The sequence below is a fragment of the Triticum urartu genome, chromosome 5 (genome assembly GCF_003073215.2).
Source record: "Triticum urartu cultivar G1812 chromosome 5, Tu2.1, whole genome shotgun sequence".
In the NCBI taxonomy this organism is placed as follows: Eukaryota; Viridiplantae; Streptophyta; class Magnoliopsida; order Poales; family Poaceae; genus Triticum; species Triticum urartu.
This window is the reverse complement of record NC_053026.1, coordinates 264,667,702-264,692,202: the sequence shown is the minus strand read 5'-3', so window position 1 is coordinate 264,692,202 and position 24,501 is coordinate 264,667,702.

Below are 24,501 nucleotides of genomic sequence, written 5' to 3'. Positions count from 1 at the left end.
TGATGACGAGGAGTATCACTACGGCAAGAATCCATAAGGGGTTGTGCAATTCCTATGATATTCTCAACATAAAGAGGGTAGCACTTGAAGGTAGAACAGAACAAAAGCTGGTTTGACATTTTGATCTGGGTAATACCACTACTTTGACCCAATCCTGGATATGGATGAGGTACTAGATTTTGTTTCTCCTAGTCATTCTGGATTAGAACGACTTGACGGACCACAAAAGTAAAAGGAATCGATGAACACGAATGCACACGTACTCTTGACTATCAATGGATAGACAGAGGTCAGAATACAACTAAAGAGGGACAACCCAAGGAACATATGATTTTTCTGAGTTGTGGGTTCATGGATTAGCATGTTGAACGAGTTCAATGTATTTCTTTTGGATAACCCACGCATAAAGGTAGAACTGGCAGATTCACAATCTAGAATGGAGAACTCATCAAGAGCACTCTGGTTGTGATCTTTTGGCTCAAAAGAACTTCTGCCATAAGTAGTTCATGGTATTTGGAAGAAGGAAATACCACGGACCTCGAGGACTATCACAAAAGTTACTAGTATCCTAAAGGAATGAGCAACACTATAAAGAGGAGGTAAGTAGAGAAAATCTTGGGCTCAGGAACCCAGAAATAGAATGCTTACTAGCTAAATGGCATCATGAGATACTTTCGAGAATGATGGCCAGAATCATCACACTGGGAACACAAATTAGAGCTAGATTACTGGGTGGTTCTCTAAGATACGTAGGGTCATAATAATAGCTCCAACATATATGTCGAGGCGATAGAGTACCTCAACACACTGGTTAGTGTGGTTAATCTTGGCCAAACACTACCAAAAAAAAGACATATCCGTGACATTTTGGGCCGAACGAAATTTTTTTCTGTCATACATATGACACTTCTATGACGATAATTGTGACAAAACCCGGTATCATCATAGATGTGGTGGGCTCCTACTTCTATGACAAAAAATCATGACAGAAAATGGGCTTTTCGTCCTGGCGGGCCGGAGACACAGCCGCATGACATTCTTTGGGCCGTCCATGACGGAAAAAACCGTGGTAGAAGCAAGGGGGAGGAAAATTTCGGGGAGTTTCCGGTTACGGTGGGAGGTCGGGGGCCGAGCGATGCGCGTTTCTCTCGTACACGTCCGCGCGTGTGTGCGAGGCGTTGGATCTAACTGAACCCAAGCGAGGCGTTGGGCTCTAAACTGAACTCGAGCGATTGCACTGCAGGCTACGCGTTACTGAACCCGAGCGATCGATCGATGGCTGTTAACTGAACCCGATCGAGCGATTCCTTCGCTACTACTGCTAACTGAAGCTGGTCGATGGGATGAACAGTGAGCGTTGCGGGGGGGGGGGGGGGGGGGGGGGGGGGGGGGGGGGGGGGGGGGGGGGGGGGGGGGGGGGGGTTGGATGAACAGTGAGCGGTGCCATTGCCTCTGGATGAACAAGACCCCGTGGTGTGGTGGAGGGCTGGATAAACAGTAGATGGTGGAGGGGTGCCCGTGGAGGGGTGGATGAACAGGACCCCGTGGTGTGGAGGGTTGTATGAATAGTAGACGGTGGAGGGGTGGTTGAATAGGACCCCGTGGTGTGGAGGGCTGGATGAATAGTAGACGATGGAGGGGTGCCCGTGGAGGGGTGGTTGAACAGGACCCCGTGGTGTGGAGGGCTGGATGAACAGTAGACGGTGGAGGGGTGGTTGAATAGTAGCCGGTGAGTAGCGCGCGCTGGAGGCTGGATGGATAGGAGCCCGTGGAGGCTGGAGGAGGTCGACGGTGGAGATGAACAGTATCCCGTGGAGTCCCGTTTTGCGGTACACCACACCCCTCCCGATGAACAGGACCCCCGTTTCGACCGTAGCGCTCCAACACAAGTCTGTTTCATCCGTTTTGCGGTACGCCACACCCCTCCCGATCAACAGGACCCCTGTTTCGACTGTAGGAGGTCCGTTTCCTCCATTTTGCGGTACGCCAGACCCCTCCCGATGAACAGGATGCCGTTTCGAACGTGGCCGGTCGAACACAAGGCTGTTTCCTCCGTTCTGCGGTACGCCAGGCCTCGTTTCCATCGCATGTTCCGTCCAAGCCCTCCCGATGAACACGACGCATTCCGTTGCCTCCCCATGAACACGACGCATTCCGTTGCCTCCCCATGAACACGACGACGACGCTATTTCTCCATTCCGACCCAGCCATGCTACGTGCGCGCCTCTACTACGACACGTGCGCGCCTCTACATCGACCAGTATGTACGTACACGTTCGCGACCAGAATGACAACGCTACGTACGCTTCGACCAGGTGGGTCCCGACTGTCATGCACTTCCTTGCCTGCGAAGATGTAGCTAGTCGGTCCCAGCAGTCAGGGGGCGAATCGTTTTTTTTGCCCGGACACACTTCCTTGCGTGCGAAGATGTAGCTGGTGGGTCCCAGCAGTCAAGGGGAAATGTTTTTTTCATGAAATATAGTGGCCCGTCCGGTGGGTCCCAGCTGTCAGGTGGAGGAATCATTATTTTCCGCGTAATATGGAGGCACTTCCTTGCTACTGCCGTGGACCCAGCTGTCAGCCTCTCCACGTACAGTCCACGTCCGATGGAAGTCGTTCCTTGACCACGTTGACCACGCCGCGCCGAGAGCACCAGGGCGGTGGACGACGACGAGGCCTAGGAAGGGGACGACACGGAGGCAGGGAAGACTAGGTAGTTGTTTCCCACGCGGAGGGGAGTACGACTGTACGAGGGTTTACTGGTTCGTCTGTCGTCGCTGGAGAATAACAGCAGGTGTGGGTGAGTAGAGGGATGGCTAGGCCAGTGATGGGAGTACGGTCGGGCGGTGAGGCCTGGGCGGCAGCACAGCCGGCCACGAGGAGGAGGGAGCAGGTAGTCCCGCCGGTGCTTGTTTGAGCGGTTGGAGCAGGAAGAGCAGAGATTGAAGAAGCACGACAGCCATTGGATGGACATCCAACAGTTAGTGCTTGTGCGTCAACCTTTTTTTAGGAAAGCCTCAAATCTGTGGAAAATAGCATACATCCCATCTGTCATTATTTCTAATAATTTACAACCCATTTTCTAATTCTTAAGGTTTTTTTGGAGCCCATATTCTTTTTGTTAGCATTACAGCCCATATTGTGGCAACGGTTAAAAAATTATATGAAATTTTGCATATTTCGGTGCGGTCTGAACTGTTTTTAATCCCGAAATTTTGACTGACATTCAAACTGATTTTAAAAATAAATGTATATCAATATAAAATCCAACAAATTCTCCATGCATAAAAATTAATGTAATTTAAAATCTTGAAATGAAAAAAAAGATATTTGAAACTAATTGCCGGTTTGATGTGATTTAAAAATATACAACCCATTTCTCATTACTGATGGGCCATTTTCTCGGCCAGCCGAATGAAAGCTCTCCTCGTCTTGAAAGATTTGCAGCCCAACAGGCCTGACAAAGCGACTTACTTGGCAAATCACAAAAAAACTGGGCTGTGGCCGTGGACCCAGCTGTCAGCCTCTCCATGTACAGTACTCTTCCGATGGAAGTCGTTCCTTGACCACGTTGACCACGCCGCGCGAAGAGCACCACGGCGGTGGACGACGGCGAGGCCTAGGAAGGGGACGACGCGGCAGTGGAATCCCGCGCGGAGAGGACTACGAGGGTTCACTAGTTCGGCTGCAGTGTGAGGCTGCTGTCGCCGCAGGGCCTGGCCAGCGGTCGGAATAGTAGGGGGTGGTGAGGCCTCTGTGGCAGCACAGCTAGCCACGGGAGGCAGGAGCATGCGACACGGCCAGCGCTGCTTTGGGCGGCTGGAGCAAGACCAAAGGTTGAAGAAGCACTACGGCCATTGGATGGACATCATACGGTCACTAGAGCTAGAATCGTTCATATTGACTAAGTTGACAAAGCCCTTCGTCCCCGTCAACTTAGTAGGCCCACAAGTCAGCTTCCCAGCAAGGTGGGTCCCAGCTAGCCGGGGGAGTATTCATTTTTTTGTACGTAATAAGGAGGCACTTCCGGTGGGTCCGAGCTGACAGCAGGGGGAACGTTTTTTTCACGAAATACGGTGGCCCGTCTGGTGGGTCCCAGCAGTCAGGGGGAAACGATTTTTTCGCAAAATACTGGTGGCCCGTCCGATGGGTCCCCGCTGTCAGGTGGAGGAATAATTATTTTTCGCGTAATAAGGAGGCACTTCCTTGCGGCTGCCCTGGACCCAGCTGTCAGCCTCTCCACGTACAGTACTCTTCTGATGGAAGTCGGTCGTTGACCATGTTGACCACACCGCGCCGAGAGCACCAGGGCGGTGGACGACGACAAGGACTAGGAAGGGGACGACTCGGAGCCAGGGAAGACGCAGTAGTGGATGCCCACGCGAAGAGGAGTACGAGGGTTCACTAATTCGGCTGCGGTGTGAGGCTGATGTCGCCGCAGAATAACAGGGGGTGTGGGTGAGTAGAGGGATGGCCTGGCCAACGGTGGGAGTAGTAGGGGGCGGTGAGGCCTCCGCGGCATCACAGCCGGCCACGGGAGGCAGGAGCACGCGGCACGACCGGCGCTGGTTTGTGCGGCTGGAGCAAGAGGACCAGAGGTTGAAGAAAAGCACTACGGCGTTGGATGAACATCGTACGGTAATAGGAGCTAGAATCGTTCATATTGACTAAGTTGACAAAGCCCTCCGTCCCCATCAACTTGGTAGGCCCACAAGTCAGCCTCCCACTATGCTGGGTTCCAGCTGGCAAGGGGAATATTCATTTTTTATGCGTAATAAGGAGGCACTTCCTTGCGTGCGAAGATAGCTGGTGGGACCGACATGTCAGCGGGGGGCACTTTATTTCGCGAAATACAGAGGCCCTTCCGGTGGGTCCCAGATGTCAGGTGGAGGAATCATTATTTTGCGCGTAATAAGGAGGCATTTCCTTGTGTGCGACCATGGACCCAGCTGTTAGCCTCTCCACGCATAGTCTACTTCCGATGGTGTCGTTCGTTGACCACGTTGACCACGCCGCGCCGAGCGCATCCAAGGTGGTGGATGATGGCGAGGCCCCGGACAGCAACGAGCCAGAGATAGGAAGACGCGGGAGTAGAGTCGCAGACAGAGAGGTGTACGAGGGTTAACTGGTTCTAGTGCGGTGTGGTTCGCAGTCGGTGGAGAAGAACAGGAGGTATGGAGGGGTGGCCTGGCCAATGGTGGAGTAGCGCTTCATAGCAAAGCGTGCTAAGCAGAGCTGCTAGCTGCAGGAGGCGGGAGGTGGTCCCGGCGGCGCTGGAGGAAGAAGACGAGAGATTGAAGATGGACGCCGGTCATTGGATGTAAATCTAATGGCTAACATGTCAGAATCATTTGTTGACTAAATTGACAATGACTTGCATTGGCTTCGACCTATTGGCCCGCATTTCAGCCTCCAAAAATGTGGCACGTATTTAACCCATTTTTTCAGAATTTACAGTCTTTTTTTGTGCGGTAGAATTTACAGTCAATTTGATCTTTTTTTTGAATTACAGCCATTAGCTGGGCTGGGTGAACAAATAATGTAGCATCCATACGGCCCGTTTATTTTATTTCCTAAAAAATTACAGCCCAATTCCACTTTCTCGAAATACACGATTTTGCTGGGCTGATTCTAATTATAATGTTGGGTTGGGCCAGCAATGTTATCAAAAAATAAAAAGGGGCTGAGCATTTTGTTATAAATATATTTAAATAATAAGTGATATTATTACATTCGTCCTTAAATCTTACCAAGCTTTTGTACACAATCACTAGGATTTTCGTGCCAAAACAATCCAAGATTTTATTTGTTAAGAAATTATTTTTATAAGTTAATAAGATGTGGGATATTGTTTTCTTACATATGTAAGTATCTTTTAAATATATGATGACAATAAAAATGATATATAATAACATATAAAATATTTTTTTTAGAAAAACAGGGAGCATCTCCCCGGTTCCATTGCTGAGAACCAAACCACAACATATTCTGATATAGCAGCTCAAAGAGCAGTTCGAAAGCAAAGGTAGAAAAGCTACAAACTAGGGGGGTGGATGAACAATTTCTCTGAATAACACAAATCACCCGAGCGGTGCCAAAGGCAAAGCGGATAGAGCACTCAAATGACACAAGGAAGGTCCAGCGAAGCCTTCATGGTCTTCAGCCGAGGGGCTATGTCAGCCTGCGGCGACCAGTAAGCAAGCGGAGACACCGGGCTGGAAGGCGTAGCATGGTGGATGTCCCTCTTTTTTGGCGCCAGGTGCCCATCATCTTCATCAGAGATCTTGGTCCAGCCCTAGAGCAGGTTGAGCCTTGTTCAGCCACAAGTGATCGCCAACGGTTTCTAGAGGGATCTTGTTAGGGTTTCCATGAAGCTCATCAACTTGTCCTTGTCCGATCCGGAGGAGAGAATCGCCCAGTTCCTCACCATGTTCCTAATCAACCTCAAGACCTACGGAATGGAAATCTAGGAGGTGTTACTGAAAATCATAGCATTTCTATATTTCTAGAGGCACCAAAGGACAGTTGAGCTAACAGTGTTTAAAACTGAGCACTTTTTGGTAGCAATCCAGAATCTGGCGACAGATTCGAAGGATGAGCCAATCTGACTAGAGAAATATTCCTCAATGTGGGCCCAGAGATGTTTAGCAACTATACATTCAAAAAATAGGTGAGAACAAGACTCTTGTTCCAAGCAGTAAACACAATGAAGGGGTTTGATGATGTGTCTCTTCCTAAGGTTATCCCTAGTCATCAATTTGTTTTTGGGGAGAAGCCAGAGAAATACATGAATTTTAGGGGGAACTCTCAATTTCCAGACAGCATGGATAAACACGGGTTGAACCCCTCTAAAGTTGATAACATGATAGAGGGAGCTGGAGGAATACTTCCCCTTATTGTCCAGCTGCCAAATCAGGGCATCCGGCTTGGCAGTAAAGGTAATGCTTTTGGCAATTTCCTCCAACTGGAACCATTGTTCCATGAGACTATCACTAAAGTTCCTTCTAAAATAGAGTTTTAGGAATTGACCGTCCCAAACTTCATTGACACTTTTGTTAAGCTCATTGCGGACAGAGTAAATAGGCCAAAATTGGACTGCTAGGGGGGATGTGCCAAACCAAGTATCTTCCCAGAACCTGGTTCTGCTCCCATCCCCTATGTTCCATCTGTAGCCAAATTTCACAGCATGCATAATAGATTTTAATCCTTTCCAGAATCTAGAGGTCTTAGGGTTGGAGGAAGGGACAAAAATATTAGGTTTATTTCCTAGGTATTTATGGGCAATAAGAAGCTTCCAGGGTTTCAGGTCTTCCTCATAGAATCTTTTAATCCAAGACCCTAGAAGACAGATGTTAATTTCTTGGAGGTTAGGTATGCCTAGGCCTCCAAAATCTTTTTTCATAGAGACTAGGGCCCAATTAGCAAGGTGTAGCTTCCTATTTCCCTCAAAATCATTCCACAAGCAATGAGACATCTGAGAATTGATGAGGTTCATTGCCCATTTAGGGAACTTGAAGAAGGAGAGGAGATACACTGGAATGCTAGCCAAACAAGCTTGTATGAGGATCAATCTACCTTTGTAAGAGAGAAGTTTGCCCCTCCACCTAGCAATCCTTTTAATGATTTTATCCAGAAGGGGTTGGATATCCTCTCTCCTCAGTTTATCATAGTGGAGAGGGATACCTAGGTACTTAATGGGGAAGTTACCTTTATTACAGACTAGAATAGAGAGGAAGTCAGCTAACTCCTGATCATCCATGTTGATAGGGATGAGTTCACTTTTGGAGTAGTTGATTCTCATGCCTGAGACTTGTTCAAACCAGGTTAGAACAGTTTTCAGATTGCTAGCATGTGTGGAGTCATTGTCTAAGAAAAGGATGGTATCATCTGCATATTGAAGGTAGATGATGCCACCAGGGTAGACCTCAGGATAGAGCCCTGCAATCAGACTATGATCAGCAGCTTTGCTCAGCATTTTAGTAAGAACGTGGAGATGGGGTCACCTTGCCTAAGGCCTTTACCAGCAAGGAAAAAAATCACTTTCATAGTTATTTAACTTGACCCCAATAGACCCCCCATGAGTAAGTTGCTGGATCCAACTCTCCTCTATGAAAGGCTTGGAAAATATCTAAGAGATCATTTTTCACCAAGTCCCAAAAATGCTGGTAAAACAAGAAGGGAATCCCATCAGGATAAGAGCTAAAAATGGCTTCCTTCACCTCTGTCTCTGAAAAAGGGGCTTCTAGCAGCTCATTTTCAGCAGGAGAGACTTTTTCAGAAGCAGAGAAAAAATTGTTTTGTAGAGAGAACCCAGAAGGGTTTTCTTTCTTAAACTGGTCTTTTTAGAAGTTACTAGCCACTTTGAGCATCTCATCTACCTCAGTAACAGGGCCATTAGGGCCATCAAGGGAGTGAATGAGGGTTTTCCTCCTCCTCTGGTTAGCTACTACATGGAAGTAAGCAGTATTTCTATCACCCTCCTTAATGTTCCTATCTCTAGACCTTTGTTTCGCTTTGATTTCTTCTTGAAGCCAAATTTTCTTGAGATCTCCATGGACAAAGTTTAATCTATTAGTCTCAGCCTCAGAGAGGTCAGTGGTTTCTGCCTTAATATCTAGAGAATCAAACTCAAGGAGGAGAAGCCTTTTGTATCTTCTAAGATTAGCTTCCTCATTGGAGTTCCACCCTTTGGTAGTTCTTCTAAATCTCCTGATTTTGATCTGCCAATTTTCTAGGGGGCAGCTGCTCCCAATAGGCTCATTCCAGATTTTCATGACTAGCTCAGTAAAATCTTCTCTAAGCAATCACCACTTTTCAAATTTAAAACTATTGCTCTTTGGAGTTTGGTTAAGACCAGAGTCCCAGAGCAAAGGAGTGTGGTCACTACCACATCTGGGCAGAGCTCTACAACTAGAAAGGGGAAAGAAACTATCAAATTCTGTGTCACAGAAAATTTTGTCAATGGTGGACATAATCCTGGAGCAGCACTTCCAACATATCTAGCAGAACTGTGGGTTTTCCTTCTAATAGGGCAATTCTCAACTTTATGGGTAACCATTTTGCAGATAAAAAAACTCTTGGGCTTGACACATTTATCCAAATGATGCCCTGGTTCCCCATAGTTGTAGCAGATCACCTCAGAGTATGCCATAAGGCCCGAAGCAGGGGCAGGAGCAGTTTTCTGGATGTCCTATCTCTTCTTTTGCTGATTCTTGCCTTGAGATTTCCCACTGATCTGAGAGTCAGAACCACCAGCAGATTGATCTTGGGCAATTACAGGAGCCTGCCCAGATTACGCCCCCATTTGGGGTGGAGGTGGGCCGTACCACTGCCCAACCGGCGCCCCCCCCCCATTGTGATAGGGGAAATTCATCGGAGTTCTTGGTTCCTTCTCATCCTCTAGCCAGATTTTGTCTCTCAGGAAGCAGAAATAACCACCAGACAGCTCAATTGAAGCAGATTGCAAGCCTCATTTCAATCTTCTGCAGGTTTGTGGAAGAGGTAAGGTAGGGGATCCACCTACTTCGGCTCCGGTGGCATGCTGGTGGGCAGGAGTCCAGTCAAGCATTCCCATCTCGCAGCACGACATGGATCTCCTGAATTCACTTCTCCTTTCGCCCATCGAAGGAACGCGATCGGCGGCTCACTGGGGTGGGGCATCCTGTCCTTCTCTGAGAAATCTCCTTCGAAGTAGATCCGCAGGGCTAGATTCAGCAGCTCCCAATCCACATGATCCTTGCACATCCGAGCATACCTGCGCGAGTGAGAGAATAGATTCGGTCCCTCCTCGGCTTCCTCCCTCGCAGCTTCCTCCTCTGCTTCCCTCCATTCGTGCATGCACTGGGTCCAGGAGAGAGCGTCGTCACGGATCCGCATCGCCCGCTCCCTCCATCTCCTCCCTCGAGTCTCCCGCAGCACCGCCGGCGCGACGGAGTCGAGCGGCTGGAGCATCCGCGGGAAGGCTTTGTAGACATGTGGGAGATGCATCTTGTACATCTGCCGGTCTTCCAGCCATTCCCCTGTGGATATGGCCGGCGACTCCATGGGGCGCGCGAGCGGACTTGCTGAGGGGGGCAGGCGCACCCGGAGTCAGGAGGCGGGGGGTGGCAGCGAGATCTATGGCGGCGACGAGGGTGGAGGTAGTGGCGGGGGCGGCGGCGAGGGTGGAGGTGGTGGCGGGGGCAAAGGGGATCGCGAGAGCGGTCATCTATTTGCCAATTATGTGAACTAAACAGTCAACATATAAAATAATTTAAATATATATAATATAGTTAGAAGGGAAACATAAGTTGGACCTGGCATTCCTATTCTTATATAGAAAAATAGAACAGACGTCTGCGTTTTCTTCAAAAAAATACATAAATTGTGCTTCCAAAAATAAAACCTCGGATGGGAGGTCCATAGGCCGGTCGATACCTGACGGCCCTAAGAAAATATAAATAGGCCTATGGACCTCCCATCTGAGGACGTGGGCTACGCATGTTAAAAATGAAAGCCTAGACGGGGCAGCCCAAAACCACGTCCAACACTTGCCAAAACTTCGTCCCTCGTTTTCTATGTGTTTCGCACACTCGCCATTGTGTGGGCATTTTGACTGTGCATCATATGAAGATGTGCTATGCATGAATGTTGATCAGCATGATGTTAACTGGCTGGTAGTTCCATTTTCGACCATGAATAAAACTTCCAACATGATGTTAACCCTGTTTGAAAATGCCATGTTAATATAAATGCTCTGCCTCTGAAAGTTGCAGTTTCTTATCTAAAACTGAACTTGCAGTTTCTTATCTGAAACTGAAACTTGCAGTTTCTTCTCTGAGAATCACATTGTCTGCACTTTTATACTCCTATGAAACTACATTTTTTAAGTGCTAAAAATAGATATCTAGAATTCATAAAATACTTCATATGCTCAATACTTCAAATCTGAAATTCAAAAGACATTCATATCTGAAAGTACTCTCAAAATACACAACACAAAAAACAATTCACAACCTGCAAATACTGACAACCCTAAGCTCCTCCTGACAATTCACAACCTGCCCGATTATTGGGCTGGGGGGGGGGGGTAGCCCCCTCCTATTCCTCGGCAGCAGATAGCCGCCCCGTGAGACGATGTGAACGGCGAGGGAGACGATGGCGGGGAAGCGTCGTCGGGCCAACTGCTTTTCTCCTCTTGCAGTTGGGTTCGGTCGACGAAGACTCCACCGGCTCGCTCTGGTAGGACACCCTCACAAACGGCACCCTGTAGATGCTCGATCCTTCAATCTCTGGTGGATGCTCCATCTGGGATCGATACTCCCACCACCGCTCCCTCATGATCGGATTCAGTGAATCTGTTTACTCAATGGCCCAGAGGAGCAGCTCTATGTACTCCGGCGCGACTCCCTCCGGGAGTATCGCCGCCTTTTCGCTCTGTTGTAGATATTTGGCCATGGATGTCGCCGTCGCCGCTAGTTGGTCCTTGTTGTCAAACCAAGACTGTATCTCCAACATCCTAGCTAGCTTCACAGGGTCGTCGTCTGCGATCCTCACGTATCGATTGTACTCCTCCATCGATCTACTTCTCCACAACACCTTCACTCGCCGGCGGTGGTTTTTGAATGGAAGAGGAGAGGAGCAGCGCTGGTTTTGGATTAGAACGGGAGAGGAGCGATGCTGGTTTTGGACTGGAACAGGAGAGGAGGGGCGGTGGTTTAAGAGGAGAAGAGCGGAAGAGCGGCGCTGGTCTTGGAAGTATTTTTTTTGTTGTTTCACGTATTTTGGGTCAAAGTTTGACCACGTACTGTATTTGACTAGCAAAATGTGAATGGATGCCACCAAAAATTGTATCATTTGGTTCGTATCTGAATGAACTTTCAAATTATACTTCCTCCATTTTTGTATACAAGGCCACAAACTCATATTATAGGTACCAAGGTAAAAATCAATGCTATGTTTAAGTCAATGTTGCAAGCTAGCTTGTCACCTTGATTGTCGTGTTAATTAATGTGGTTTTTCTCTCCCAAGCACAACAAGCCAAACCCTCTTACTCCTCATTGGTTGATTAATGTTGGGAATGCAAGCTAACCTTCTCACTCCCGCATGCACACAAGGGATATTAATGTCCTCGGGTGCTAGTACGAGGCAAACGCCATCAATTTTGCCTCGATTAATGTTAGTGGCCTTGTATAGTTGCAAATTGTAATTTTGATAGTGGCCTTGTATACAACGTCTAACATATATTTTATGTGCGAAAATCATGGTCAATTATGACCCAGAATAAAAGGGACACTAGTTAATGTGGGGTCGCTTACTTTTACTGCAGTGTCAAGGCTCGCCCGCTCACGTCGTCTGTAGTCCCTCCGTTTTCTAGACGCTTTGCTCCATGGCGCGGGCGCAATACATGGATACAAAATTAGTATACTGTATACTATTTAAAAGTCGAGGGCGGGGCTTTTCCTGCGTGATAGGCGGCGGGGCAGTTCTGCCTAGTCGGTTCGACAGAGACGCGAGAAGACGAGGGAGTAGGCTGCTGCAAACATAGTGCTGTGTGATTTGACAGCGAGTTACTGCTGGATAGGTGGGGCCCCATGATTTGACTTGCCATTATCATTTTAACTGGGGCGTTACGACCGGCGTGAGTCTCCCAAATTCCTAACCACCTCCATACAGGTGCCTCTCCCAATGCTCCACCATGTAGTAGAGGCTGGCTCTTGCATGAGAGCCCACTTCTCCACTTTTTCCTTGCCTCTCTTTCCTCCACATATGCAAAAATGCCATGTAAAGCACACTATTGTACTTACTTTTACTTGCTCCTACAGGTGCTTAAGCTTGCCACATAAGCATAAAGTCTGATGTGGCAAGTTAATCAAGAAGAGAGAGACTAGTTTGGTGACCCAAGGAAGAAACGGTGCTAAGCGCATGTACCTAGGTGAAAAGACAATTTTGAGTCTATACCTAATTAAATGAAGCAAACTTAGCAACACCATTTCATTGGAAGAGGTCACTCCTTGGCAAATGCAATAAATACACGCGCTTAGCACCATTTCTTCCTTGAGTATGAAGAAAGAGATAAAGAGGAGTAAAAAAATACACTTATAGCCAACCTTGTTGTAGTATGAGTGGCTAAGTGATGACTATGTATGACATGCCAACATCAGATAGCCTAACGCACCATGTTAAATCTCCAAGGGCGCGACCGCACGAGTGACGTGACGGTCGTGGTAGGCGGGACCATGATACGGGCTGCTGGCAGCCCTTGGATCTGATATCAAACGATCGCATGCTAAGTTGCTGAAAATTTGCAGAATAACCCTCCAGGATAGGATATTCACCCATAGGTCTAGAATCATGCCATGCAACCGTTCGATCTCAGATCCAAGGGCTCTTGGAAGCTCGTATCATGGGAGAATGGAAAGCCACTACCCCGCTGTTCGCACGCTAGTAGTTCGCTCCTACTCGTCCCCGCACGTCCTTCAATACTACGGCGGTTCGCTCCTAGTCGTCCCGTCCATTCACATTATGGCAGTTCCACTAATCCTAACTCTCCTCCCAAATCCATGGCGTCCCAAATCTCCACGATCGGCGGTGAGTACAAGGTTATAACCATCACCGGCGATGAGTTCGACGTCATCTACACCAGTTCTTCCGCGATGGTGAAAGGATGCCTTTCTCGCTTCAGACGCATGTTCGAAGACTTAGATGATGAGTGGGTCGCTGGGCTAGATGTTGAGTACACCACAGTCCTAGGACGAGAGAAGGATCTAAAGGACGAAGAGAGGAAGAAGCCCGTCGTGATCTAGGTTTGCGTGCATGACTTATGCTTGGTCTAACACATATGCCATGCCGACGTTGAGTGCCAGGATTTTAAGGACTTCCTTGAGAGCAACCTAGTCAAATTTGTTACTGTAGACTTTGGTAATGACAAAGAAGTCCTCCATCGGATATGCCTCGTTGTAGACAACACCTTCGACCTCCAGAAGAATCGGTTGGTGTCCTCTCGTCAGCCTTCAATGCTGACCCTGACAGGAGCCATGGTTCATCCTTCGTACGGTAAACTGGAGAAACATCATTACACGTTTCATCGTCATGCATGGCAGCGGAATTTACTAGATATAGACCACATCCACTATGCTGCAATGGATGGCTACCTTTGCTTCAATATCTACAAGGGTTGGATAAAGAGCAACAGCCAAGTGTGCAGTTCAAGCAAAGAAGTATCGGCCAAGAGGAAGAGGGACAAGGACGAAGTCGAGGACGTGGACGAGGACTCCGAGTAAGGTGGCAGTGTCGTTGCTCATGGTGGTTCTAATGCAGTATCTATCGGAATAGTTGCAAAGTTTAATTTCAGGTGTGCTTAATTTAATTTGAGGGGTGTGTTGTGCTGAGCCCCCAGCAGAACTATGTTATGTTTCTTCTCGTTACTTTAACTCTTCAGTACGTACATACTAGTATTTCTTACATTTCATCTTTTAGTTGGTATAGTACTACCACTCGTTTCTTTACATTATGTACATACAATATATATGGCCAACATCATATAGCCAGCAGTTTAGTTGTCAAAGAATTTCAGGGTGCTTAGTTTTATCAAAGAATTCCAGGATGCTTAGAGGGTGCTTGGATCCAAGGGACTTATTTTAGTCTGACTAAAAATAGTCTCTTTAAGAGGCTAAAGTTCCAAGCACCCCTGACTAAAGAGGGGCTAAAACTAGTCTTGAGACTAAATTTTTTTAGCCAGGGGTACCCCTACTAAAATGTGGATTAGTCCTCTCTATACTCATTTAACTCCTCCCCTTTAACACATGCGAGTTCTGGATTGGAGGGTTTGGAGGATAATAAATGCTCATTTACTTGATTTTAGCCTTTTTAGTATTTGGATCCAGGCATGGGTGAGGCTAGCATGTTTTAGTCCCACTACTTTTATTCATGGGACTAAAACGTATCCAAGCACCCTCTTAGTTTTATTTGAGGGGTGGGTTGTGCTGGACACCATTATTGTGACTAGCCTTTTTAATAGTACTATATGCATAATTTGGCGACGAGCGCTCTCTATATCTACCACCTTTTTTTAATTTCAAGTTTTGCTCCATGGCGCAATCCATCGATACTACTGTTGTACAAAAGTATACATTTTTTTAAAGGCTAGAGGGCGGGGCAGTCTAGCTTGGTCGGTTTCACGGGAGGCGAGGGCCTTTGTGATTTGATGGCTCATTACTGCTGGAAGGCAGGGCCTGTGATTTGACTGCTCATATAAATGCGCTGACGACCTGATCGAGGAGGAGCAAAGAACCATGCGGTATACTCAAGTTTTCCACTTGATTAGTACTGCGATGGAGGAGCACGAAACACGGTAGCCCAGTGCCATATGGCGATAAAAAATGATCTAATTTTCAAGTCATCTCATTGTTAGCATTGTTCTATTCATTCCCTCAAAAAACATTGTTCTATTCATGCCTCGCAAAGAACGTGACACGTGCGGTGAAACACCCGAAGCAGAAGATGAAACACAGGAGCAAAAGAAGAAGGAAGATTATCACCCCAAATGATCTAATTCGCCACGGATTCATAACTGCTTCTTCATCGCCTCCACGACCTCCCTCTCCTTGCGCGTCTCCTCCGCCATCTTCATCATTGTGTCCATGACGCAACATTTCTCGACGCGAGCCTTCATCATCTGTTCCACGGCCATATTACATACCTTAACAGCAGCCGGGTGCTCGATGCGGAGCTTCGCCAACTCTTCCTTCTGTTCCATGGCGAGGGCCTGCAGCATCTTCATCGAGAAACTACTATTCTCATGCAGCTTCTTCCAGCCGGCGTTCTTCTTCTTCAACAGGTCGATCTCGTGGCAGAGCTTCGCATTGTCCTCCCGAAGTCACAGGATTTTGCCGGTCGCCTTCTTCTCCGAGGCAATGCTCTTCTTCAGCAGCATCACCTAGCCGGCGGTCAACTCCCCCTGCAGATTGAGCTCAGCGGGCATGTCGTCGAGGCTCTCCTTCAGCAACTCCATCAAGCCTTGGATGAACTCGTTCTGCTTATTGAGCTGATCGGGCATGCCGTCGAGGGATAACGACTCCAGCTCCGCCGGTTCGGCATGTTCGCCTCCGCGGCTAGGGCGCTCCTGGGAGCCATCGCCTGCCCGTGAGAGATCTTTCGAGGGCTCTGTGTGGCGGCAAGCCCTCTTTTTTTCCGCAACCTTGGTTGCCGCTCCCTTGTTACGAGTAGTTCTCGACCTAGAGCTCTGCTCACTGGCCATGGCAACGACGGATGAAGAAGAAGCACTTATGAGAAGGTAGAGTGATTTTCGGTTAGGTAGTTCCCCTTTTTATAACCTAAGTACTAGCACTAGTACTAATACCTACATAGTGGGAACATGTTCAGGTTTGGTACGTACTACTAGTAGGCGTGAGCAGGCTTTTGAATGTGATGGGAACAAGGTAAATACTAATTGATGGTTTTGGTTTCGAGGCCCAAAATGGCTCCCGATGAGTTTAGCGGAACATAAATTTCAAGTACTACACTGCTCAAATGCGTAAATATTATGTTACTATCAAAAATTGGCACAAAATACAAAGGAGACCAATGCAAGTACTACTAGCAACCCACGATTTAACTACTCGCATGCGCGCAGTGGAATAATAATGTCTTTCTTCCGCCCTCACGTCCACTCAATTTGCATGCGCTGTATTAATTGACCATCAATGAAGTGAACGACTTTACACGCGTCGAATTATCACATGGGGTGGATCTTGGTACAAAATTGCGTTCGCCCGTGTACCCGCGTGTGCGTGCGAGGAATGAGTGTGTGCATGGCATGCGTGCACATCTTCGCTTCATGCATGTACTGCCAGTATGGCTCAAGGAGGACGAGTACATTCTTCTGGAACCAGCAGCACGTCACTGTGATCAATCCATGCAAGGAGGTCGCGACAACGCCTACACATGTGCCACGTGGCTTCATGAACTGTAAGAGAGACACCGTGTAGCGTGCCATTGGTATTCTAATTTACGTGTTTTGCACATACTCCAAGTACTAGTAAGGTACATGTGCATTGCACACATAAGATTTTGCAACCAAATTATGAATAAATACCGCACTATAGCATGTAAGCTCTGAGTCATATATGCCTGATGTAGACCTTCGTTTAATTCTTATAGTTCATCTCATTCAAAATCAATTAGTTTTTATAAAAAAGCTAAGAACGCGGGAATAGGAAAAACATGGGATTATAGTGGAATGTCGTCTTGAATCCTACAGGATTGTACGAGTGTTTGATTGTGCATAGAAAAAACGCAGAATTCTTTTAAAGAGGTTTGAGTGGATGGGATGTTTCCTATGAAATCTAGTGCAAATGAATCATATGGAAAAATTCCTATGGTTTACAATCCTACGAATCAAACAATCAAGATAGGAAAAATTCCTAATGATTAGAATCCTCCAAATTTCCTTTGAGAATCCTTTGAATCAAAGAAGCCCTTAATCTATTTCATGATTCATGGAATTGTGCATTTTAAAGCATAAAGTAAAAACAAATAATGGAAATTCAACTAGAAAATGTTTGGGCAGTTATGATACGGAAGATTATAGAACAAAAGAGAACCACTGTTGTTTTGAGGTTTGTGCATTATGCTTAAGTTCAACCATGGAGTCTGCTAGATTGTACATGTGGCAAAATCCGGTGGGGGGCTAGAAGATGGTGCGAGGGGCCGAGTGGAGGGAGACTATGAAGGAATGCACAAGCGAGATCAATATTTAGAGTGAGGGGGCGAACACGTGCGCTGATGCGCGCAGTGGCAGAGCCATGAAAAATAAATGAGCTAGGGGGCCAAGCATTGCTAATCCTTTATGAGGAGGGTCAATTCATGAACTAAACCATTTTTAGCAGCAATTGTCTAATGATCACATTCACATTAGCCTTGATATATAGTGATGTTAGGGGGGGAGGGGGCAGGGCCCTTACTGCCCTCTGTCTTCGCCATTCTACACGCGTCTGAGAGATGAAGCGGAAGGCATGGATGATGAGAGGGGGACGTTGGATACATAATTAATGTGGGTGTATTAGGTATATATGTTAATCCTATATAGAGAGGTATAGATTGATCGATGTGGACGTGGGAAAGAGGGTGAGACCTCACTGGATATATCGATTGATCGGTTTGTGTGGAAAACTATGAAAGACCTAGCTATATACACACATACATAGAGGAACATCAATCGTTGCGCATGCACGCGTGAAAGATAAAGAATGTCCGATATGATGGAGAGGGGGATGTGTGTTGGTGTGTGCCATCATGGGAGACCGACCTGAAGAAAAAGATTGCATGCGTGTGATGGATAATGCCGACTGATAGTGTGTGTGCATGCATGCACGAGAGAAAGTCAGTGGTACAATTATAAAGAGAAGACTACTATGTGGGTGTGAAAGAATAGCTGAATAGGTGAGGTCATAATCAATGTAAATTTGAATTCAAATACTTGAATAAGAGATCCTGATGTTTGAAATCCATGCATGCATGAATATAACAGAGATCTGCGCGGTGTGGTTTGGAAACGAGCATGTTGTAGTGTATACACATTGAACAAGGTCAGACTGATTTGCATTTGAGATACCGATGGCAGACATCATTTGGCCACGTCGCATCCGTGCATGGACACACTATTCTAATTGGAGATGATGGGCGGCTTTTGCATCACATATCTATATCTATACCCCTATATATATTATATTTTATATTTTTTTATATTGTGTGCGGGTAACTTTAACTTTGAAAGATGGTCTTTGGATGAGGTGAATCCGATGGTCCAAAGATGGCAAATTTGAGCACTACTGGCCATTGGATATCATCTAGATTCCACTAGATTTCGCCACATGTATAATCTAGAAGACTCCATGGTTGAACTTAAGCATAATGCACAAACATCAAAACACAAGCACTTCTTATTTGTTCTAGAATCTTCCGTATCAGAATTGCCCAAATGTTTTTCTACATGATTTGCCATTATTTGTTTTTACTTTATGTCTTACGACGCACAATTCCATGAATCTTAAAATAGATTAGCTTTCTTATAAAAACTAGATGATTTTGAATGAAATGAACTATATGAATTAAACGAACATCTACATCATGCATATATGACTCAAAGCTTGCACGCTATAATGTGGTATTTATTCATAATTTGGCTGCCAAATCTCTTGCGTGCAATGCACGTGTACCTTACTCTAGTCTAAATGGTGTTTGTGTGTGTGTGTGTTGTGCGTGTTGAGGTGCAAATTGTCTTTTTTTTGGTACACGTTAAGTTCGTTCTTCCGAAATGTCAGGACCCCGATTCCAAGTCACATCGATCTAGCCAGTAACACCTCATATCACATTGCGGCCTCACGCACGGTATCCCCACGGGTGTCGCCTTACCATGGCCCGGGACCGTTTGCGCCTTTTGGCTCACGTATATGATAGTGTCGCTAGCATCCATATGACAGAGAACCCGGACCGACATGGCTAGTCGTGAACCCAAAGCGTCACAGACCTATGGAAACAGGCATACATGAATCACATCGAGCATGTCGGTCATCAGCGAGTGAATCCGGGCTGTAGCACTGGGCTAACAGGACTCCGGGATCCCGGGCTGTAGCAGGCTAGGCAGGACTTCAAAAGTCACCGCTTGACATTTCCCGGAAGGGACAGACATAGGAACGAAGTGAAACACATGTCGGCCAGTCAAGTGTCCTGAGCAGTAGTGCTGGGCTAGCAGGACTCCGGTGAACCGGGTTGTAGCAGACTACTATGGCTCGAGGAGCACTAGACTACATTTCCCCACAAGAGAGGCTGCCAAGGATAAACAACTAGATTGTCGGATCCCACACGTACCAAGCATTTCAATCATACACACAATATGCTCGATATGTGCAAATACAACATGGCATCACAACAAAACTCTACAACTCAAGTACTTTATTTAAAGGCTCCAAAGAGCCATACATAACATGTTCATACAGGTAGGGGTCACATGACCCAGCACTCAAGTCATACAAGCATACAAGCACATGCGGAAGCAAATAGTCTGAGTACAGACATTAGAAAGAAAGAAGGCTTCTCGAAGCCTGTCTATCTACATAGGGCCCTCTATGGCCAGGATCACCACCTGGGTGGCAAGTCACTCATCGACATCGTGGTCTACATAAAACCCATCGGAGGGGGCGGTGTTGTTGTCTGAAATAGTAATTAAAGCAAATATGAGTACAAAGGTACTCAGCAAGTCTTACAACAGAACCTATTATACATGCTCATTCTCAAGAAGGTGGTGGAGTTATTGCAGCAAGCCAGCTTTGACTCTTGGCTAAGCTATCCAACGAGACACCACTAGTAAAATAGTTTTCGCACATGAGTCCACTAATCACCAACACAATACTCCACCGAGGATCCTCCCTCGTCATCCTACGAGAGGGCCATCCTCGGTACTGACACTTATCTTGAGTCTTTTAGTAGTATCCATTAACTTGTCTATGAACTGTATAGGCAACCAAGTAGTCCTTTACCGCGGATGCGGCTATTCGAATAGATGATGTTAACCCTGCAGGGGTGTACTTCTCCATACACGCTCTCACCACGTACCGCCGTTTACACGACATGTACTCGGCAACCTTCAAGCAGAAGCCCAACGAGGGTGTCGGCCACGGCCTACCTAAACACTCAAGTCTGTAGTCCAGGTTTATCGCCTATCCAGGTTCCATCCGCAGGGAGTCCGGCCGAGGTTTCCACATACGGCCCCGAACGATGTGAACATGGTCCCGAGATGCCAAACGGGTGCCCGGCATACCCGGCCATGGTGTATCTACCGCAACATAGCCCACCCCTGGGGTCAGCGCTACGCACGGCCGCCAACACATAACCTACAAACACCAGAAACTATTTGCAACTCCTGGACAGAGTACTAGGGTGATTAAGAAGCCGAGAGGGTCAATTAAGGATCCCAATGCATGGTAGTAGCTGATTCTTAAAATCACACATACAGATCTCAGTTCTTAGGTACGCCTCAATGAAACAACCCACCATGTACTCCTACATGGCCTCTCATTGATACCTTTACCAAAATCATGTTCAACACATCTCTCATATTACCGACATAATCATTTCACTCTAGCCCATTGCCTAGATGAACCAGACCTAGCACAACTCTAAGCATAGCAGGCATAGCAAGGTAGGAAACACAAACATGGCTCAATCAACTCCTACACATGCTAGTGGGTTTCATCTAGTTACTGTGGCAATGACAGGTCATGCAGAGGATTAGGGTTCAACTACCGCAGCACATAGTAGTTTGAAACGTTGTTGTCTTAATGCAGTAAATGAGAGCAGAGGCGAGAACATGGGATTGTATTGATATGATCAATGGGTCTGCTTGCCTGATGGAGTGGTAGTACGGTACTGCCCTTCAGTTGGATACTCGGAGATATCCTCGGAGGCAGAACCTACCACGAAGGACACACAGAACATAATCAACACATGACAATATGCAACAATATGATGCATGCTATGACATGGCAAAATGATGTGTCCTGCCTAATGCAATGTGAAACAAGTTGAAATGGGTCCATTTGAATCAAAGATTCAAATGAAAGTTAAAGTTCTTATGCTTAATAAGTGTATTAGCTTGTTTCACCTAAACAGCAAGGTTAAAGTGTTTTGTCATGCATGAAACCATTACAGATGGAAAGGTTGAATTTTTATGATCATTTTTCATATATAATTTGTTGGATTTGGAGCTATGGTTGATTTTCTATGATTTTTAGAAGTTTTGGCTATTTTCTGGAATTTCCTATATAAGAATAAATCCAGAAATTAAATAACTGCGTCAGCACTGCGTCACTGTGACGTCAGCGAGTCAAAGGCGCCAGCCCAGGTCAAACCTGACTGGTGGGCCCCATCTATCAGTGTCTCAGCTAACTAACAGAATTAAATTTGTACTAACTAAACTGTTAGTGGGGCCTGGGCCCGCATGTCAGTGACCTATTAGGTTAACTAATAGTTAATTAGTGCTAACTAAAATCAACGGGGCTCTGGGCCCACCTGTCATTGAACCAGGGGAGTTAAACCCCTGGTCAAACGAGGTCAACTCGCCGGTGGCTTGACGCCAGCGACGACAGACGCGGCGGAGGGGCTCGGGTTTGCGTCTCCGGCGACCAAATGGGCGGCCGAGACCATCTACGGGGAGCTGGAAGCAAGCCGCGTCGGTTGGTGGTGGAAGTGGAGCTCGGGGAGGCCGGGAACGACGCCGGCGACGACCTTCGTGGTCGCAGGAGCTCGGGTGAGGATGAACCCGAGGCTACGGGGCACGGCGAGGCATGTGGGGTGGTGCGTTGGGTTCCTGGGGACGTGGGGAGTGCGGTGACGTGCTCAGATTTGAGCTTACGCGTCTGTGGCCACGGCGGCGACATGGCTGGCGGAGCCGAGCTCTCGGCCGTGATGGCCAACAAGGTTAGAGGGCAGCTCGAGCGACGTGGCTAGGGGGAGAAGAGAGAGGAGCTCACAGCGAGTGCAGCGGGCGTCGAAGTGGGCTCGGGGAAGCTTGGGAGGCGGCGAATCGTCGACGACGATCTCCGGTGGCCGACGAGGGGAACGGTAGTGGTGGCGGCGTTGCAGCGCGTCCGAGGCCTCGTGGCTCGTCGAGGAGGTCGAGGGAGATGCTACGGAGCTCGTGGGCATGGTGGGGTGACATGGGGACGACGGTGGCTATGGCTACGGCGGCAAGACGGCGGCGGCTGCGTTGGCCATGGCTTCGGGGTAGCGAGGGAGGGAGCAGGGGGAGGAATGAGGTGTCGGCGAGGTCGGGGCGACGATCAGGAGACGATCCATGCGGCGCAAGGGCGACCAGGGCAAAGCAGAGAGGCTGGGTGGTGCGTGGTGAGCTCGGGCGCGCCATGCTCACCTCCCTGCCTGCTCTGGCAAGGGGAAGCAGCTGGCTGGCACGGGCCAACACAGTGCTGGGCCGGCCAGTGGGCTGCTAGGTAAGTTTCTCTCCCTCTCTTTTTCTGCTTTGTTTTCTTTTTCTACTATTCTGCAACTGTTGGGCTTTATGAAAAATATTTAGGCATCTTTAAAAATCCTGAATATAATCAGGGGCTCTGTTTAGATTATTTCCAACAGCCCACACTTATTTCCAGAATTATTTGAGCATTTAAATTATTTTATAGCATTTAAATGCCCAAATTCAAATACTTATGATTTAATTCAAAAAATCGAGAATGTCCTAGAAAAGAGTGCACCATTTTTGCTAGGGGTTTTAGCCCAATCCAGAAATAATGAACATTTTGTGAAGGGCATTTTGGGTTCATTGAAACCAATTTTAGTAAACCCTAGTTGGTTTAAGGGGGTGCTGGGGGTTCTGTTATCCCCATTTCATCTTTCTGGGTGAATTTAGACATGATGCTATCACTCTAATGCATGAACTAGCTAGGGTGTGACAACTCACCCCCACTCAAAAGAATCTCGTCCCGAGATTTAGGATCTGTTGGGAAGAAGGTGGGGTACTCGAGTCGAAGACGATCCTCCCTTTCCCAAGTGGCTTCCTTTTCGAAATGGTGTGACCATTGAACCTTGAGAAACTTGATATTATGGCGTCGAGTGGTACGCTCGGCTTGATCAAGGATACGAACGGGATATTCCCGATATGAGAGGTTATCTTGTAGATCAAGCGTTTCGCGGTCCACTCCACGGATAGGATCCGCGAAGCAACGCCTGAGTTGAGAAACGTGGAAGACATCGTGAAATTTGGAAAGATGCGGAGGTAGGGATGGGGAACGTAGTAATTTCAAAATTTTCCTACGCACACGCAAGATCATTGTGATGCATAGCAACGAGAGGGGAGAGTGTGATCTACATACCTAGTAGATCGACAACGGAAGCGTTTGGTTGATGTAGTCGTACGTCTTCACGGCCCGACCGATCAAGCACCGAAACTACGGCACCTCTGAGTTTTAGCACACGTTCAGCTCGATGACGATCCCCGGAATTCGATCCAGCAAAGTGTCAGGGAAGAGTTCCGTTAGCACGACGGCGTGGTGACGATCTTGATGTACTACTGCAGCAGGGCTTCGCCTAAACTCCGCTACAATATTATCAAGGACTATGGTGGCTGGGGGCGCCGCACACGGCTAAGGAAGAGATCACGTGGATCAATTTGTGTGTCTCTGGGGTGCCCATGCCTCCGTATATAAAGGACTAAAGGGGGGAGGCCGGCCGGCCATGAGGGGCGCGCCAGGAGGAGTCCTACTCCCTCCGGGAGTAGGACATCTCCCCCAATCCTAGTTGGAATAGGATTCATGAGGTGGAAAAGAGAGAGAGAGAAGGAGGAGGGCGCCTGCCCCCTCTCTCCTTGTCCTATTCGGACTAGGGGGGAGGGGCGCGCGGCCCAAACCCTGGCTGCCTCTCCTCTTCTTCCACTATGGCCCATTAAGGCCCATATAGCTCCCGGGGGGTTCCGGTAACCTCCCGGTACTCCGGTAAAATCCCGATTTCACCCGG